The sequence below is a fragment of the Palaemon carinicauda genome, chromosome 22 (assembly GCF_036898095.1).
Source record: "Palaemon carinicauda isolate YSFRI2023 chromosome 22, ASM3689809v2, whole genome shotgun sequence".
Taxonomy (NCBI): domain Eukaryota; kingdom Metazoa; phylum Arthropoda; class Malacostraca; order Decapoda; family Palaemonidae; genus Palaemon; species Palaemon carinicauda.
In genome coordinates this window covers 92,978,238-92,995,474 of record NC_090746.1, presented here as the reverse complement: position 1 = coordinate 92,995,474, position 17,237 = coordinate 92,978,238, and the positions used below count along the sequence as shown (strand labels likewise).

Here is a 17,237-nt window from a genome sequence, read left to right as displayed (position 1 = left end):
TTTCATATATTTTATATTAGTGTTGTTTATGGTTTTCACGATATTGTTTGTTTGTTCTTATGTCATTCCACCTTGCGTGTGACTGTCCCTGTGAACTGAATAAATTCTGTTTTGGGTATTTCACGGGCCTGGAAATAGAGACTGCGCATGTAAGAACATAAGATACTGCATAGAATGTCAAAAAATGCAAATAATGACAGACAGCTAACTTTTAATGAATTAAATTCATATTACGTCTCTCTCTCTCTCTCTCTCTCTCTCTCTCTCTCTCTCTCTCTCTCTCTCTCTCTCATGGACAAAAATGTTTTTTTGTCATTAGTGTTTTGATTACCGTATACCTTGTAATTATTCATTATAGAAAACTTTATGTGTCAAAAGAAGCAAATTATTATTTTCCTTACATTTCTGTATAACGTGAACTCCATTATTACTGACGATTACTGTAATTTTGTATATCTCGACGGTTATTTGTCGAAGAATTATTACGGAATAGCATAGTCACTTAAATGTTAATATCTTTTTTCTTTTTTTTTCTACACAAAAAATCACAGTGCTTTACTATTATTTAGAGAAAATCATATAAAACGAATTTCTGACAAAAATATTCTATAATCACTCCACTTTGAATAGAAAAAATATCTTAGTTGTTTAGAGTGAAATACAATAGAAAATAAAGAGATAATTTAAATTTAGGTTGTAATTAGCAGTAAAACAAATAGATATGAAAATGAAGGACTTTGGAGGTTACGTTCATGAACAAATGTTAAATAACCTTAAGGCAGATATTTACAAACTTAATTCGCATCGTAGTACCCCTTGAATAATTGTGTATTGAAAAACCAATTAGTCCTACCAGGCAATCGAGGAAGTTTTTTTTTTTTTTTTTTTTTTTTTTTTTTTTTTTACATAGCAGCTGGTTAAAATGCCAATGAATAGAGACTACTTAAATTCCGGGTCTGGTGAAGATCCGTGATTGATCAAAACCTTTCTGATTTAAAACTCCCCTTAAAGATGAAGAGACGTTTTTTTTTTTCTGGTTTTCCTACTCTCGACGCTGAGCCAATTTAGTGGCCAAATTTGAACCATGTGCCGATACCTTTGAGGTCCCTCATACTATGCGATATTTTTTCGCATTAGAGGCGGTCTCCGTACCGCAGTTACTGCAGACGACACCGTTTATATGCGCGGTCTCCGCTTATAGTGATCAATGATCTTTTTAGATGTTGAAAACAATATGCTGGGTTATACAAAATGAATGAGAGGAAGAACCTGTTTTGCCTTTAGAGAAATTAATGGCGCCTTTGATACTCTTTCTGGAGAACTTAAGAAGAATGATAATAATGTTTCTAATAACTTTAAATGAGTATTGAAATTATTGAAATGTTGCTTGTTTCCCATACAATTTGAAGAAATATGACAAACTGTACCAGAAAAGAGAGTACATCTTGCCTAGTGATTTACTTTAGTTGTCTTCTATTATCATTTTCCGTAATTTTTTTCTTTTTTCACCTATGCAATAAATGTTATTCACACACGAAAAAAAATATTTATAATATCATTATTTTTGCTCTAGGTAAGGAGCTGAGACTTTTTTGATAATTTGATTGGAGGTGAAATTTTGCTATGATATTAATAAAACTGTTCCTAAGCACTGAGAAAATAGCTTACAAAGGACAATTCTATAAAAAAAGGTAGGATTAGCATAAGCATTAATGGTAATGAAGATCAAATATAGATGGAGCTACCTGTCTCCCAAGGACGACAGAGCGAAGATAGCTGCTTCCTTGGTTTCCAAGGTTCTTTGTTCTGAGTTTACAGAGAATTAAGAGCCATTGATGTTATGGGGCTGAAGATTTGACCGTAAATCGTGGATGCTATATGTAAGTATTCTTTTAAGATATTTATTAAAATTATCTTTACTATGATGTTCCAGTTATTATACTACGTGAAGTTAAAGTACTGGGTTTGCCAGTTTCATATTTTATGCTGACGTTTCCGTGTCAAACTATTAAAATTTCATACTTTTTACACAGTTCCTCGTACTTTCATTTGCGAGTTCTTACATGTAAAGCGGATATTGGTCCTTTTACATTGTACAAATGTTTTCATATGCAATTTTTAAGATTTCTCTGCTTAACTGTGCTTTGCCTTGCAGTTTCGAGTTAGGAGATACTCGTGCAAAGCAATAAAATCAATAGTATGATTTTTATATCATAAGTTTTTTTCTGGTAGGAATCCCTTGGTATATTTCGTGGAATTATTTGGTAACATTTGTTGTGGTGCAAGACTCGGGGAAAACTATTCCGCGAATCTCTGCAAATTGTTCATTACCATGGAGATGATTTTTGGAAGTGAAATTTATTGGATATCTTCTAAAACTGCTGCTATAATTGGTTTTTGACAATTTAATGTTTGATATTTTTGTTAAATGTTTTTAATGTGGTTTTAATGTGGTTTTGGGGGGCTATTGTGAATTTATTGCTTATTTCTATTAGATATAAAAAATGAGAACTTAGATTGTTTTTTTTCACAACTGATTTTCTAATATTTTTTTTTATCGTTTTTTTCTTACGCAGCTGGTGTCATCTGAAGTCTTATTATTTTAGGTAAAAGTTAATGTAGTGATGATCAAAAGATCAATGTCTTATTACACATATTCCGAGGCTTAGGTCATTTAGGGACAAGAATCAAACTATTAACGTATTTTATACTATCGAATTAACTCAAAAGTTTGTGACTTTGCTTACTTTAAGTTTAAATGTTTTACACACTTGTGAATGTTTAGTTACTGGTTAGACACTTGTGAATGTTTAGTTACTGGTTAGACACTTGTGAATGTTTAGTTACTGGTTAGACACTTGTGAATGTTTAGCGAATGTGGTTACACACTTGTGAATGTTTAGCGAATGTGGTTACACACTTGTGAATGTTTAGCGAATGTGGTTAGACACTTGTGAATGTTTAGCAAATGTGGTTACACACTTGTGAATGTTTAGCGAATGTGGTTACACACTTATGAATGTTTAGTGACTGTGGTCACCCACTTATCAATGTTTAGTGACTGCGGTTAGACACTTGTGAAGGATTGACTGTGGTAACACACTTAGTGAAGGTTTAGTGACTGTGGTAACACACTTAGTGAAAGTTTAGAGACTGTGGTAACACAGTTAGTGAAAGTTAGTGAAGGTTTAGTGACTGTGGTAACCAACTTAGTGAAGGTTTAGCGACTGTGGTAACACACTAAGTGAAAGTTTAGCGACTGTGGTAACACACTTAGAGAAAGTTTAGCGACTGTGGTAACACACTTAGTCAAAGTTTGGTGACTGTGGTAACACATTTAGTGAAAGTTTAGCGATTGTGGTAACACACTTAGACAAAGTTTAGTGACTGTGGTAACACACCTGTGAAGGTTTAGTGACTGTGGTAACACACCTGTGAAGGTTTAGCGACTGTGGTAACACACTTAGTCAAAGTTTAGTGACTGTGGTAACACACTTAGTGAAGGTTTAGTGACTGTGGTAATACAGTTGTGAAGGTTTAGTGACTGTGGTAAAACATTTGTGAAGGTTTAGTGACTGTAGTAACACACTTGTTTAGGTTTAGTGACTGTTGTAACACACTTGTTTAGGTTTAGTGACTGTTGTAACACACTTGTTTAGGTTTAGTGACTGTTGTAACACACTTCTGAAGGATTAGTGACTGTGGTAACACACTTGTGAAGGTTTAGTGACTGCGGTAACACACTTGTGAAGGTTTAGTGACTGTGGTAACGTACCTGGTGAAGGTTTAGTGACTGTGGTAACGCACCTGGTGAAGGTTTAGTGACTGTGGTAACACGCCTGTGGAAGGTTTAGTGACTGTGGTAACACGCCTGTGGAAGGTTTAGTGACTGTGGTAACACGCCTGTGGAAGGTTTAGTGACTGTGGTAACACGCCTGTGGAAGGTTTAGTGACTGTGGTAACACGCCTGTGGAAGGTTTAGTGACTGTGGTAACACGCCTGTGGAAGGTTTAGTGACTGTGGTAACACGCCTGTGGAAGGTTTAGTGACTGTGGTAACACGCCTGTGGAAGGTTTAGTGACTGTGGTAACACACCTCTGGAAGGTTTAGTGACTGTGGTAACACACCTCTGGAAGGTTTAGTGACTGTGGTAACACACCTCTGGAAGGTTTAGTGACTGTGGTAACACACCTCTGGAAGGTTTAGTGACTGTGGTAACACACCTGTGGAAGGTTTAGTGACTGTGGTAACACACCTGTGGAAGGTTTAGTGACTGTGGTAACACACCTGTGGAAGGTTTAACGACTGTGGTAACACACCTGTGGAAGGTTTAACGACTGTGGTAACACACCTGTGGAAGGTTTAGCGACTGTGGTAACACACCTGTGAAGGTTTAGCGACTGTGGTAACACACCTGTGGAAGGTTTAGCGACTGTGGTTACACACCTGTGAAGGTTTAGCGACTGTGGTTACACACCTGTGAAGGTTTAGCGACTGTGGTTACACACCTGTGAAGGTTTAGCGACTGTGGTTACACACCTGTGAAGGTTTAGCGACTGTGGTTACACACCTGTGAAGGTTTAGCGACTGTGGTTACACACCTGTGAAGGTTTAGCGACTGTGGTTACACACCTGTGAAGGTTTAGCGACTGTGGTTACACACCTGTGAAGGTTTAGCGACTGTGGTTACACACCTGTGAAGGTTTAGCGACTGTGGTTACACACCTGTGAAGGTTTAGCGACTGTGGTTACACACCTGTGAAGGTTTAGCGACTGTGGTTACACACCTGTGAAGGTTTAGCGACTGTGGTTACACACCTGTGAAGGTTTAGCGACTGTGGTTACACACCTGTGAAGGTTTAGCGACTGTGGTTACACACCTGTGAAGGTTTAGCGACTGTGGTTACACACCTGTGAAGGTTTAGCGACTGTGGTTACACACCTGTGAAGGTTTAGCGACTGTGGTTACACACCTGTGAAGGTTTAGCGACTGTGATAACACACCTGTGAAGGTTTAGCGACTGTGGTTACACACCTGTGAAGGTTTAGCGACTGTGATAACACACCTGTGAAGGTTTAGTGACTGTGGTAACACACCTGTGAAGGTTTAGCGACTGTGGTAACACACCTGTGAAGGTTACACACCTGTGAAGGTTACACACCTGTGAAGGTTTAGTGACTGTGCTTACACACCTGTGAAGGTTTAGCGACAGTGGTTACAGACACACCTGTGAAGGTTTAGCGACAGTGGTTACAGACACACCTCTGAAGGTTTAGCGGCAGTGGTTACAGACACACCTCTGAAGGTGTAGCGGCAGTGGTTACAGACACACCTCTGAAGGTGTAGCGGCAGTGGTTACAGACACACCTCTGAAGGTGTAGCGACTGTGGTTACAGACACACCTCTGAAGGTGTAGCGACTGTGGTTACAGACACACCTCTGAAGGTGTAGCGACTGTGGTTACAGACACACCTCTGAAGGTGTAGCGACTGTGGTTACAGACACACCTCTGAAGGTGTAGCGACTGTGGTTACAGACACACCTCTGAAGGTGTAGCGACTGTGGTTACAGACACACCTCTGAAGGTGTAGCGACTGTGGTTACAGACACACCTCTGAAGGTGTAGCGACTGTGGTTACAGACACACCTCTGAAGGTGTAGCGACTGTGGTTACAGACACACCTCTGAAGGTGTAGCGACTGTGGTTACAGACACACCTCTGAAGGTGTAGCGACTGTGGTTACAGACACACCTCTGAAGGTGTAGCGACTGTGGTTACAGACACACCTCTGAAGGTGTAGCGACTGTGGTTACAGACACACCTCTGAAGGTGTAGCGACTGTGGTTACAGACACACCTCTGAAGGTGTAGCGACTGTGGTTACAGACACCTCCGAAGGTGTAGCGACTGTGGTTACAGACACCTCCGAAGGTGTAGCGACTGTGGTTACAGACACACCTCCGAAGGTGTAGCGACTGTGGTTACAGACACACCTCCGAAGGTGTAGCGACTGTGGTTACAGACACACCTCCGAAGGTGTAGCGACTGTGGCGACACACCTCCGAAGGTGTAGCGACTGTGGCGACACACCTGTGAAGGTTTAGCGAATGTGGCGACACACTTGTAGGTTTAGGGACTATGGTGACACAATTGGTTAGGTTTAGGGACTGTCGTGTAGGTTTAGTGACTGTGGCGACACACTTGTGTAGGTTTAGGGACTGTTGACACACTTGTGTAGGTTTAGGGACTGTTGACACACTTGTGTAGGTTTAGGGACTGTGGTGACACACTTGTGTAGGATTAAGGACTGTGGTGACACACTTGTGTAGGTTGTGACAGTCTTGGCTCACTTGGGTAGGTATAGGGACTGTGGTGGCACACTTGGGTAGGTTGTGACAGTCTTGGCTTACTTGGGTAGGTATAGGGACTGTGGTGGCACACTTGGGTAGGTTTATGGAGTGTGGTGGCACACTTGGGTAGGTTTATGGAGTGTGGTGGCACACTTGGGTAGGTTTATGGAGTGTGGTGGCACACTTGGGTAGGTTTATGGAGTGTGGTGGCACACTTGGGTAGGTTTATGGAGTGTGGTGGCACACTTGGGTAGGTTTATGGAGTGTGGTGGCACACTTGGGTAGGTTTATGGAGTGTGGTGGCACACTTGGGTAGGTTTATGGAGTGTGGTGGCACACTTGGGTAGGTTTATGGAGTGTGGTGGCACACTTGGGTAGGTTTATGGAGTGTGGTGGCACACTTGGGTAGGTTTATGGAGTGTGGTGGCACACTTGGGTAGGTTTATGGAGTGTGGTGGCACACTTGGGTAGGTTTATGGAGTGTGGTGGCACACTTGGGTAGGTTTATGGAGTGTGGTGGCACACTTGGGTAGGTTTATGGAGTGTGGTGGCACACTTGGGTAGGTTTATGGAGTGTGGTGGCACACTTGGGTAGGTTTATGGAGTGTGGTGGCACACTTGGGTAGGTTTATGGAGTGTGGTGGCACACTTGGGTAGGTTTATGGAGTGTGGTGGCACACTTGGGTAGGTTTATGGAGTGTGGTGGCACACTTGGGTAGGTTTATGGTGTGTGGTGGCACACTTGGGTAGGTTTATGGTGTGTGTGGGCACACTTGACTGTGGTTACACACGTTGGAATGTTTAAGAGACTGTGGTTACACGCGTTGGAATGTTTAGAGACTGTGGTTACACGCGTTGGAATGTTTAGAGACTGTGGTTACACGCGTTGGAATGTTTAGAGACTGTGGTTACACGCGTTGGAATGTTTAGAGACTGTGGTTACACGCGTTGGAATGTTTAGAGAGACTGTGGTTACACGCGTTGGAATGTTTAGAGAGACTGTGGTTACACGCGTTGGAATGTTTAGAGAGACTGTGGTTACACGCGTTGGAATGTTTAGAGAGACTGTGGTTACACGCGTTGGAATGTTTAGAGAGACTGTGGTTACACGCGTTGGAATGTTTAGAGAGACTGTGGTTACACGCGTTGGAATGTTTAGAGAGACTGTGGTTACACGCGTTGGAATGTTTAGAGAGACTGTGGTTACACGCGTTGGAATGTTTAGAGAGACTGTGGTTACACGCGTTGGAATGTTTAGAGAGACTGTGGTTACACGCGTTGGAATGTTTAGAGAGACTGTGGTTACACGCGTTGGAATGTTTAGAGAGACTGTGGTTACACGCGTTGGAATGTTTAGAGAGACTGTGGTTACACGCGTTGGAATGTTTAGAGAGACTGTGGTTACACGCGTTGGAATGTTTAGAGAGACTGTGGTTACACGCGTTGGAATGTTTAGAGAGACTGTGGTTACACGCGTTGGAATGTTTAGAGAGACTGTGGTTACAGGCGTTGGAATGTTTAGAGACTGTGGTTACAGGCGTTGGAATGTTTAGAGACTGTGGTTACAGGCGTTGGAATGTTTAGAGACTGTGGTTACAGGCGTTGGAATGTTTAGAGACTGTGGTTACAGGCGTTGGAATGTTTAGAGACTGTGGTTACTCGCGTTGGAATGTTTAGAGACTGTGGTTACACGCGTTGGAATGTTTAGAGACTGTGGTTACACGCTTTGGAATGTTTAGAGACTGGGGTTACACGCTTTGGAATGTTTAGAGACGGGTTACACGCTTTGGAATGTTTAGAGACTGTGGTTACACGATTTGGAATGTTTAGAGACTGTGGTTACATGCTTTGCAATGTTTAGTCTGTGGTGACACGCTTTGCAATGTTAGGGACTGTGGTGACATACTTTGGAATGTTTAGAGACTGCCGTTACATGCTTCATGCTTTGGAATGCTTAGAGACTGGGGTTACACACTTAGGGATGCTTAGAGATTGTGGTTACACACTTAGGGATGCTTAGAGATTGTGGTTACACACTTAGGGATGCTTAGAGATTGTGGTTACACACTTAGGGATGCTTAGAGATTGTGGTTATACACTTAGGGATGCTTAGAGACTGTGGTTACACACTTAAGAGGGTTTGTAAGAAATTTTAGTTTTTGGTAGGATTTTAGTTATGCATATTTTTTAATTTTTATACAGACAAATGAATTGGGTCCAAATTCAGAAGCTTGCCACACAATATACTAATGAAACTATTCACCTATATTAAAGGAACATGTGAAAAGTTGTTTCAAAAGTATAGTCTTCATATGAGATTGAATGAAGTGCAATTAATTTTTTTTCTTTGTTTAATGAGGGCTGGGGCATAACTTGCGTATCTGTCGATTTAAATATGAAGTATGTTCTTTACTCCATGTCCATTGTTTACATATGAGAGACTGAAGGGGACTTGCTGCCAAGCGTTTTTCCATGGATTGCGGAGCTTTCTGTGTATTTACAATGTATCTGTCGGGTGATTTTTTTAAACCAATTAACAGCTTAAAAGTAGTTCTTCATAAGTCCCGGATTTTCTTTTAAAACACCTATCTCCACCCACTTTTCTTTTCAATTTCATCATGGCTTCCATATGTCAAGGTTGTTCTCTGAGGGAGTGGGAGATACATTCCCTCTTTTTCCGAGAAAATGAACGGACATATGAGTTCCTACAGAGCCATGGAGTCATCCCTTCAGACGTTCAATGCCTTTCCTGCCAACAGCCGTGTCTTTAGATCTCTAAGTTAATCAGTGGGCTTGTAATCGATCAGTCAAGCTTGCTAAGATGGGAAAGCGTTGTGCATGTGGGTTTTCCGTAACCGCATTTAAGGCCAATTTCTTGGAAAAGGCTCTCGTTCAAGCATAGGAAATACTGCTGTTCGTGAATCCTTTCCTTGAGAGGGCCTTTTCGCATGGCGATATCACCTATAACCTTGGCTGGTCATTATAAACTTTGGCTAACTGGAGGTCTTATTGTTCGGAAGTCAATGAAAATTGACAGAGCTTGGCGGCTATTGGTCGGCCTCGCATTTTCGTCGAAGTGGATGAATCCATTTTTGGGAGGTCGAAATATAAAACATGTAGGTTTTTGTTTGATGTGTGGGTATTAGGTGGCATAGAACGGGAGAGCAAAATGTTTGTGGTCCCTTTGGTGAACCAACCAAGAAATACTGAGACCCTTGTTCCCTTGATAAGTTATATCAAGGCGGGGAGCATAATCCACAGTGATTCATGGAAAGGATACAAAGATCTTGCCACTGCAGGGTATGCGCAACTCACTGTGAATCATTCACAAAATTTGGTGGATCCCAAAACAGGTGCACACACTCAAATCATCGAAAGGCTGTGGCGGGATATTAAGAGCTATGTTCTCAGTGACAAAATTCAAATAGAATATTTTATTCATTATTTATCTCGTTATGTCTTGATCCGCCAGGTCAAAATTATTATAAAACTCATTTTAATGTTTGGTTTTTAAAATAATTAGCAAATTAAAGTGTGCTTAATTTTCCAGCACAAGAGGTCTGCGCTTACATAATTTTCTGCTTCGAGCCACCAACTTTACCCGCACCCATCTACCTATACGTCTACGACAGGGTCAGTGACAGTTCTTCCTTTGTCAACGGAAGAGCTTCAGCCTTCGACCTCCCAAACTTAAGGTAAGGATTTATTTGTGAATTGTGATTTTGTTTTAGTTTGTGACCTAGGAAGGGGATCCCGGGGGCTTACCCCCGGCTAGGGGTTGTTACCTGGGAAAGTTTGTGACCAGGGAAGGGGGTCCGGGGCTTCCCCCCGGCTAGGGGTTGTAATCTGAGAAGGTTTGTGACCTGGGAAGGGGGTCCAGGTCTTGAATCTGCTAGGGGCTGTGACCTGGGAAGCTTTGTGTCCTAGGAAGGTTTATGACCTGTGAAGGGGGTCCAGGGCTTGCTCCCAGTTAGGGGTTGTGACCTGGGAACTACTAAGTTAGGTTAGGTGGGTTTGTTAGATTCTGTACCCTTTTACACATCTCAAATGTGTTAATCATGTTTGGCCTATGTTCAGCAAATTACATGATCCATGTATTTTTCCAACTGGTTATCTTGTTCTTATTTTGCATTTCTAACCATTTATTATTGCTGTAAATCACTCTCTTTTATGACCTTTTCCCACCCTAAAAATCCCAGTTTCCCACTTGGGTCCCCCATAATTCTTTGTATAAGGGGGTCCAAAAACTCATGAGCGGGTGGTTTGCCCAATAATCAAGGTCAGAAATGCGTGGAACACAAGATAAAGAGGAGGAAAAATATATGGTTCATGTATTTGGCTAGAAATTAAAGTATAATACATTTACCACATACTGTAATGGTTCCATAGAAAATTACGAATAACTGTAGTCGAAAACAGTTTTACCAGGGCTATTGCTGTAATAATTAGCTTATGTCCACTGGTATCCTACTTTGTCTGAATACGTCCAATGAAGAAAAACTGGCATTTCGGTTTGTAGCTATGTCAGCGGCAGTGGCTTGCCCTTCTTCCGTAAATTTTGACAAAGACCATGTTCCTAATGATTATTTGTAGCGCACTGTTGGTTACGGTGAATACTATCGTCATCTATTGATGGTATTGAACTAGTGGTAGTACTGAACTAGCTCTTGACATGATACCTAAGCAAAAATCTTGTCTGTTGTGGAACTATTTGTAGGATAGACTACAACAGAACGCTGTTAAGTGTGATTGCTATATTGGGACGAAGACGCTAGCTACAATCGGTCTTTTCTAAGAGGTAATTATAATCTATTTCGAGGTTTAGTATGATTTAATCTAATACAGAAATTGATTGTGAATGCTCTGTAAAGTAAATAGCTTTGGTTACTCATGTGAAAGTAAAAATGACCAGGGAAGCTTGCGTGCGCAGCACATTTTATACAGTTGACCAGAACATAGCTGTGAGATTGTTTTTCTAGCACAGCAACCCATGGCAGAGTAAAAAAGTGCAAAAAAAAAAAGGCCTGGAATGATGAAACTTGGGGCTTGCTTGCTCAGTTAAACATGTACTTCTTCCAAGAACATAGCAGTGATGCATGTCAATTTTGCAAGTGCAGCAAGCAATGCAGAGCAGAGAGACCTTTTACAAATATTCCCTAAGGGACCCATGAGGCTTCCATGCACAGCTTATCTTGTACTACTTTCCACAGCATAACAGCAGCTAGGTAATGGTAATTATGCGAGCGCGGAGCCATGGAAGAGCAAAATTTACTAGGACGTGAAGTGAATCGTAGATAATTATGGTACTTTAATTTCATGCCACTTTCATGAATATATTTTTCTTACTAGTATTGTGTATCATGCTTTTCTGATTGTTATTGTTGGAAAGCACCAGCTTTGGTATTTCCCCACCCAAAACCCTAGGTTTCCAACTGGGAGTCTCCAAACTTGTAGGGTGGGAAGGGGAGTTATAACTTTTCCTCAATAAGATAAGGTCGGATTCACTGAAAATACAGCTTAAATTGGCGGATTCACATTTTTAAAGAAAATGGTGATGCGCCATACGTCTACAGAATTGCCTTAAATGACATGTTTTAAGAGTTAATGATAACTCATTTACTAACTGAATTTGGAATTCATGAGTTTTTATTGCTGACTGGTTTGGGGCATAAATTCGTATCGGTCAATTAAAATGTGTTCTCGCCAAGTTCATAGTTTACTTTTGGAGACTGATTAGGAGTTACTGATCATGCGCTGTTTTTATTAGATTTTGCCAGGTTCTCAGTATTGTTTGACAATTTTAACATAGAGCTTCCAGTTATATATGCAAAAGTTCTTTGATGCTGTTCTATTGTAACTTTTTTCCACCCTCCCTCCCAGTATAAACATAACTAAAATCACATGAAATATCCAGAAGGAAGTAAAATCTATTTAGAAATTTAGTGCTATTTAATCTATTTGGGTAATTGGTTTTCTTACCCACAAGAAAGCAAAACAACAATTGAAATAAGGCCCACGTGGCTTGCATGTACAGTGCAAAATATATCACTTGCCAGAACAGAGGAGCAGTGATGAAATCCTTTTCCTTGCATATCGGGCTACGGCGGAGCAAAAATTTCAAACCACTTAACTTATTTTTTCCAGCTGGTTGTTTTGCTTTCACTTTGCAGTTCTGACCATTATTATTGCTGCAATTTACTGAGTTTAGGCATTTTTTCACCCAAAACCTTGGTTTCTCGCTGTAGTCTTACTATATTTACCTTTGTGTAAGTAGTATAAAATCTCGGTTTACCCCAATAATCATTATAAAAATGCAAAAAAAATTAGTTAGGGAAAATGTGGTTCATGTATTTGTATAGAAATTTAGGTAGGCCTATTAATTTACCAATATTTTAAAAAAAAATTCCTACAAAAGGAACTTTATTTTTCATTCTAACATTTCTTTGAGTATGGGTTGTATTAGTTAAGAATATTCACTGGTTCAGTAACACTGGAAAGTGCTTTAGTTTTAAGTACTCAATAAATTTATTTTTCATGGAAAGTGGTTTAGTTTTAAGTACGCAATAGATTCATTTTTCATGGAAAGTGTTTGTTTTAAGTACGCAATAAATTTATTTTTCATGGAAAGTGTTTGTTTCAGGTACGCAATAAATTTATTTTTCATGGAAAGTGTTTGTTTTAAGTACGCAATGAATTTATTTTTCAGATGCTTTGGTTTTTTACAAAATAAATCTTTTGCTTTCAGGATCAATTTCGGTCTTGATATGCGACGATGTTTACTTAAATTTATCAGGGCTTATCTTTTGAGGTATTTATTTTCCTTGCTAATTTTGGTTAATTTAACTTTTGAATGCTTTACGTGATATCTCGTTAGAGGCACTAGTTACTGGAATTGGTAAACTAAGTTCAATTGATAGACAAATCTTTAAAGAAGACTGTTCACAGAATTAGTGAGGGTGTTCGTAAATGAACTTTTTGGATGTTTGATGGAAGTGATATATATGAAATTGCAATCAATGCAGTTTCTTTGTGTTTGTGTTATGATTATAGATATAACCTTTAGGCATTCGAAGGCTTCAGACTTGAGAATTTAGTCAGCTTTTATACTAAAGCAGTTTGGTGTTTTACTCGATGACTGTCATGCAGTTCAAGTGGATTAGTAACTCAAAAGATTCTTAGGAAATATTTATTCAATGAATGAATTCAGTATTTGAAGACTTGGGTGTCATAAAATACTTATGAAATACCCCTGGATACAATAGAACTGATAATACTAGCTGCAAATGAAGTGACCCCCCCCCCAGGATATTTAACAGATTACATGTAGAATATGGCATGAAGAGGCAAAACTGGATGAATGAGAGTTAAGAGTGTTGGTGAAAATACCCCCCTACCCACCCCCCGCCCAAAAATAAAAACATTGCACTCATCGGAGACATCATGCCTACATCAGTTGCACGATAATATATAGTATGCTTATTCTAAAGAGGCTACAGGAGAACGATTGATGAAACGCTGAGATGAAAAAGCAGTATTTAAAAAAGATAGAAGTTGCACTAAATTTTCATTTTGAGACAGTACAGCAATCGTAGATCGCAGATAAGTGAAATCCACTTTTGATGGCATTAGTAGACTGAAAAAGCCTTTGATAGTGTGCACTAGCCAGTTTTGTTTAGCCCTGTTAGTTCCTCATAAATAAGTAAATTTGATTTTGCTCATGAGCATAGCAAGTGCATAGTTAGTAGTCCTATCGGATTAATTTTCAGTGAACAATGAAAATAATTTTCAGGGAACAATGCAGTATTTTAAGGGAATGTGTTGTCTAGTATGTGGTCCAGCCTCCTTATGAATTTTGTAATGCGTAGAACAGTTGATGGTAGAGAAGGAGTGGAGTGGACTGGACTGAGATTGAAAATTAGCTGATCCAGAGTATGCTGATGATGCTTCCTTGTTAGCAGAATACCACAAGATGTGCAATGCTTGCTTACCAGAATGCATGAAATATCACACGAGGTTGGGCAAAAGATAGATTGAAAACGGAATATGCAATGGAAGATGAAATTTAATTAGAAGGAAAAAACCGAGGTAGAATCATTAAGTAGTTAGGAATATATCAAATACAGTGTCTTTAGAATTAGTTTAGCAAATTATTAAAAAAAGAGAGAAAAAAAAATTCAGACAATGGATAGGTCAAGTAAAATTTGGAAATCATATCACCTAAAATTGCATATAATTCGGCTATAATCAAATTTTGTGAGATCTGTTACTGTAAACATAAAAGTCATGGTTTGAATTAAAACTATCTCCAACAGGTTCAATAAATTTGAGAACAAGGTCTCATAAATATTGGAACAGATTCAGTAGATTTGAGAAAAAGGCCTTATAAATATTGGGAGTTGAAATGGCAGGAATAGATTAAATATTAAACAAAGATTGTGCCATGTGTGGATGAGAACATGATGAGGGGTAGACAGTGATGGTTTGGGCATGCTCTTCGCAATCGCTAAGAGATTACCCAGTGGAGGACAATAAGTTTGAACACTCAGTCCTATATGACTAAGGACTATGACGCGTGACGTAGATGATGAATTGAGATGTTTGTGTCAATAGGCATAGATGAGTCTGCACAAGTTATAAAAAATCTAATCATTATAATGCTGCTGTTACTCTGAAAAAAGTTTTTTGGTAAACATGAACATGAGTAGCATTCTCGATGGAGTTGCTGGAATATTTGCTCACATTAATTAATTTCATTTTCCAGATTTTTGATGACCCTACTGACTGAGGTGCTGAAGCTAGAACGATGAACTAAAAAAATAAAGGAAGATTTTATCCAGCTGAAGTGGAGAAAATTTATTAAAAGAATGTTTACTTTGAAAGTGACCAACACAATTCAAAACCTTCAGTACTGGTAAGTATAAAAATTTCAACCTTAGTTTAGCTTCAAGGCTATTGTGCACATTGTTTTCAAAAAATATCAGGTCAAACTTTGAAACGCGAAAATTAAATTTACTGTATAAATTTGTTATTAGAATTTGAGCCGATTTAAGTTGGAGATTCATACTTGGTGAAAACATTTTCTTAAGTTACATAATTTTCTAAATTACTTGAACGGAACTTAAATATCAGAGGATGTCCATTAATAGGGAAATCTAATACATCAGAGATGTAAACATAAATAAATATTAAATGTTCATTAGGTACTAAGGTCAAATAAAAATAAACTTTGTAAACTTGTAAAAACTTTTATATTTGAACCTAGTATTTGGTATTAGGTACCACTGCGTAATTCTCGGATTTTTAAGTCTGTTTTTTATGGAGATACTTTTGTGATAAATGTAAATACACTTGAAATCTATAACCAAACTGACTACTAAGAAAAGAAGAAACATTGTTGTAAACCGAAAAAAGTAACTTTGTGAAGGCTTTACTATAGGTATGTTTGCTGTGGAGTATCAGACTTGAAGTTCCACCATTACCAAGTCGCACTGGCCAGCGTGGTGATGAAAACTGGTATAACTCAGACAGACTTAGGGAGAGACTTGAGGTATTTGTATCGCCCTTCCCGCAAGATATTTGTGGAAGTGCTTGCATAAAGTGCTTGAAATTGTGAATATGTATGACTTGTAAGATTGTGAATTTGTTACTTGTGGAATTGTGCATGTATTTATTTTAAGAATGTGAATGTATTTATTTTAAGAATATGAATATCTATTTTAAGAATATGAATGTATTTCTTTTAAGAATGTTAATGTATTTCTTTTAAGGATGTGAATGTATTACTTTTAATTATGTGAATGTATTAATTTTGAGATTGTGACTGTTACTTACAAGACTGTGGATGTGAGTAACTTGCAAGACTGTGGATGTGAGTAACTTGCAAGACTGTGGGTGTGAGTAAGTTGCAAGACTGTGGGTGTGAGTAAGTTGCAAGACTGTGGGGGTGAGTAAGTTGCAAGACTGTGGGTGTGAGTAAGTTGCAAGACTGTGGGTGTGGGTAAGTTGCAAGACTGTGGGTGTGGGTAAGTTGCAAGACTGTGGGTGTGGGTAAGTTGCAAGACTGTGGGTGTGGGTAAGTTGCAAGACTGTGGGTGTGGGTAAGTTGCAAGACTGTGGGTGTGGGTAAGTTGCAAGACTGTGGGTGTGGGTAAGTTGCAAGACTGTGGGTGTGGGTAAGTTGCAAGACTGTGGGTGTGGGTAAGTTGCAAGACTGTGGGTGTGGGTAAGTTGCAAGACTGTGGGTGTGGGTAAGTTGCAAGACTGTGGGTGTGGGTAAGTTGCAAGACTGTGGGTGGGTGTAAGTTGCAATATTTTGAATTTCTATAGCTTTTGAAAGATTTTGAATTTATAAAACTTAGCTTTTCAGTTAGTCCATGTTCAGCGTAATAGAAAAAAGGCCGAAACTATAGTTAGTAGGTCTATTAGAATACATAAATGCTGAAAGGCAAGTGAGGAATTAGCAAGTTTTTGTAAAAGCAGAATTTTTATTGAAAGTTTAATCTGATCTAAAAGGAAATATATATTTGGATTTAATGGATAAGGAAATGTTGCTCGATACTAACCAGGTTAAGAGTAGGCCTACTTTTGGCAAAAATAGGACTGAAAAATTTGATAGTTACTGTTTTTATCTCTTCCAGGTGTATTTGAAAATTTCAAACTACAAAAGGGAGGAATTACAAGAAAAGCTGAATGTTAAAGCGCCAACAGTAAAGAAACTATTTCGAGACGACAAGCACAAAATGACGAAAAAAAAAATAGAAAAAACTACAAAGAAAACCCTGTAAATTTCATTAATAAACTTCAATTGTAGCAAAAATACTTTTAGTTCACATTAAAATTTACTGTAGAGGTTTAATATCATATTCTAAAACATTTTCCTATTATTA

At 39.0% G+C, this 17,237-nt stretch overlaps 1 long non-coding RNA gene across 1 annotated transcript; it reads left to right on the top strand.

Moving 5' to 3' along the window:
- Window positions 1-1,823: 1,823 nt before the first annotated feature.
- On the top strand, window positions 1,824-17,214 carry LOC137616178 (uncharacterized). Its single transcript, XR_011039311.1, has 4 exons — window positions 1,824-1,880; window positions 9,902-10,046; window positions 15,113-15,262; window positions 16,989-17,214. It is a non-coding gene; the product is annotated as an uncharacterized lncRNA (long non-coding RNA).
- Window positions 17,215-17,237: the final 23 nt, after the last annotated feature.